The following is a 3,470-nucleotide window of genomic DNA, read 5'->3' as shown; positions in this document are numbered from 1 at the left end:
TCGCAGAGCTCGCGGGCCAGGAGATACTCATAGGGCGATTTACTAGAGTGGGGAACTTGAGAATTTTTGTGTCCGAGACTTTGGGCAACTTCGCGGCCGCCCCCTTAAAGTAAAAGATTTTCTCTGGGTGCCTAAAATTCGCAATTCCCGCAAAGTCGGGAAGACGTTAAAGTTTTTGCCCAAAAAATGGCCATCGATTTAAGGTGATTTTCCAATAAGAAAATGCTTCCTATTTTGAATTTTTTCGAATATTTCCTAAACTAAGCGTCGGAGCACATGGCCGTGGAGGAACTTTTGGTAGCTTTTGGCAAGGGCTATCGGATGAAATAATGCGAAAGGCCATCGGAGCGATATTGGATTAATGCGGGCCCATAAACGTACCTAAGAAGTGAAAATTGGTACCTTGCACGCAGGATGCAAGAAATGCTTGAGTGTTAACCAACATCGGTACCAAGTACCTAGGTTATATCGAGTGCGTAGATGGAAGTCGGTACCGAAGGGAAACCTTCCTAGGCTAGGTGCACGCAAGTGAGTATGGATCGATCAGTAGAAAGATGGGAAGCCATAGGAAACCTTCCTAGGCTAGGTGCACGCAAGTGAGTATGGATCGATCAGTAGAAAGATGGGAAGCCATAGGAAACCTTCCTAGGCTAGGTGCACGCAAGTGAGTATGGATCGATCAGTAGAAAGATGGGAAGCCATAGGAAACCTTCCTAGGCTAGGTGCACGCAAGTGAGTATGGATCGATCAGTAGAAAGATGGGAAGCCATAGGAAACCTTCCTAGGCTAGGTGCACGCAAGTGAGTATGGATCGATCAGTAGAAAGATGGGAAGCCATAGGAAACCTTCCTAGGCTAGGTGCACGCAAGTGAGTATGGATCGATCAGTAGAAAGATGGGAAGCCATAGGAAACCTTCCTAGGCTAGGTGCACGCAAGTGAGTATGGATCGATCAGTAGAAAGATGGGAAGCCATAGGAAACCTTCCTAGGCTAGGTGCACGCAAGTGAGTATGGATCGATCAGTAGAAAGATGGGAAGCCATAGGAAACCTTCCTAGGCTAGGTGCACGCAAGTGAGTATGGATCGATCAGTAGAAAGATGGGAAGCCATAGGAAACCTTCCTAGGCTAGGTGCACGCAAGTGAGTATGGATCGATCAGTAGAAAGATGGGAAGCCATAGGAAACCTTCCTAGGCTAGGTGCACGCAAGTGAGTATGGATCGATCAGTAGAAAGATGGGAAGCCATAGGAAACCTTCCTAGGCTAGGTGCACGCAAGTGAGTATGGATCGATCAGTAGAAAGATGGGAAGCCATAGGAAACCTTCCTAGGCTAGGTGCACGCAAGTGAGTATGGATCGATCAGTAGAAAGATGGGAAGCCATAGGAAACCTTCCTAGGCTAGGTGCACGCAAGTGAGTATGGATCGATCAGTAGAAAGATGGGAAGCCATAGGAAACCTTCCTAGGCTAGGTGCACGCAAGTGAGTATGGATCGATCAGTAGAAAGATGGGAAGCCCAAGGAAACCTTCCTAGGCTAGGTGCACGCAAGTGAGTATGGATCGATCAGTAGAAAGATGGGAAGCCATAGGAAACCTTCCTAGGCTAGGTGCACGCAAGTGAGTATGGATCGATCAGTAGAAAGATGGGAAGCCATAGGAAACCTTCCTAGGCTAGGTGCACGCAAGTGAGTATGGATCGATCAGTAGAAAGATGGGAAGCCATAGGAAACCTTCCTAGGCTAGGTGCACGCAAGTGAGTATGGATCGATCAGTAGAAAGATGGGAAGCCATAGGAAACCTTCCTAGGCTAGGTGCACGCAAGTGAGTATGGATCGATCAGTAGAAAGATGGGAAGCCCAAGGAAACCTTCCTAGGCTAGGTGCACGCAAGTGAGTATGGATCGATCAGTAGAAAGATGGGAAGCCATAGGAAACCTTCCTAGGCTAGGTGCACGCAAGTGAGTATGGATCGATCAGTAGAAAGATGGGAAGCCCAAGGAAACCTTCCTAGGCTAGGTGCACGCAAGTGAGTATGGATCGATCAGTAGAAAGATGGGAAGCCATAGGAAACCTTCCTAGGCTAGGTGCACGCAAGTGAGTATGGATCGATCAGTAGAAAGATGGGAAGCCATAGGAAACCTTCCTAGGCTAGGTGCACGCAAGTGAGTATGGATCGATCAGTAGAAAGATGGGAAGCCCAAGGAAACCTTCCTAGGCTAGGTGCACGCAAGTGAGTATGGATCGATCAGTAGAAAGATGGGAAGCCATAGGAAACCTTCCTAGGCTAGGTGCACGCAAGTGAGTATGGATCGATCAGTAGAAAGATGGGAAGCCCAAGGAAACCTTCCTAGGCTAGGTGCACGCAAGTGAGTATGGATCGATCAGTAGAAAGATGGGAAGCCCAAGGAAACCTTCCTAGGCTAGGTGCACGCAAGTGAGTATGGATCGATCAGTAGAAAGATGGGAAGCCATAGGAAACCTTCCTAGGCTAGGTGCACGCAAGTGAGTATGGATCGATCAGTAGAAAGATGGGAAGCCATAGGAAACCTTCCTAGGCTAGGTGCACGCAAGTGAGTATGGATCGATCAGTAGAAAGATGGGAAGCCATAGGAAACCTTCCTAGGCTAGGTGCACGCAAGTGAGTATGGATCGATCAGTAGAAAGATGGGAAGCCATAGGAAACCTTCCTAGGCTAGGTGCACGCAAGTGAGTATGGATCGATCAGTAGAAAGATGGGAAGCCCAAGGAAACCTTCCTAGGCTAGGTGCACGCAAGTGAGTATGGATCGATCAGTAGAAAGATGGGAAGCCATAGGAAACCTTCCTAGGCTAGGTGCACGCAAGTGAGTATGGATCGATCAGTAGAAAGATGGGAAGCCCAAGGAAACCTTCCTAGGCTAGGTGCACGCAAGTGAGTATGGATCGATCAGTAGAAAGATGGGAAGCCATAGGAAACCTTCCTAGGCTAGGTGCACGCAAGTGAGTATGGATCGATCAGTAGAAAGATGGGAAGCCCAAGGAAACCTTCCTAGGCTAGGTGCACGCAAGTGAGTATGGATCGATCAGTAGAAAGATGGGAAGCCCAAGGAAACCTTCCTAGGCTAGGTGCACGCAAGTGAGTATGGATCGATCAGTAGAAAGATGGGAAGCCATAGGAAACCTTCCTAGGCTAGGTGCACGCAAGTGAGTATGGATCGATCAGTAGAAAGATGGGAAGCCCAAGGAAACCTTCCTAGGCTAGGTGCACGCAAGTGAGTATGGATCGATCAGTAGAAAGATGGGAAGCCATAGGAAACCTTCCTAGGCTAGGTGCACGCAAGTGAGTATGGATCGATCAGTAGAAAGATGGGAAGCCATAGGAAACCTTCCTAGGCTAGGTGCACGCAAGTGAGTATGGATCGATCAGTAGAAAGATGGGAAGCCATAGGAAACCTTCCTAGGCTAGGTGCACGCAAGTGAGTATGGATCGATCA

This window comes from Anopheles funestus, assembly GCF_943734845.2.
Source record: "Anopheles funestus chromosome X unlocalized genomic scaffold, idAnoFuneDA-416_04 X_unloc_30, whole genome shotgun sequence".
Taxonomy (NCBI): Eukaryota; Metazoa; Arthropoda; class Insecta; order Diptera; family Culicidae; genus Anopheles; species Anopheles funestus.
Note: the sequence above shows the minus strand (reverse complement) of the source record.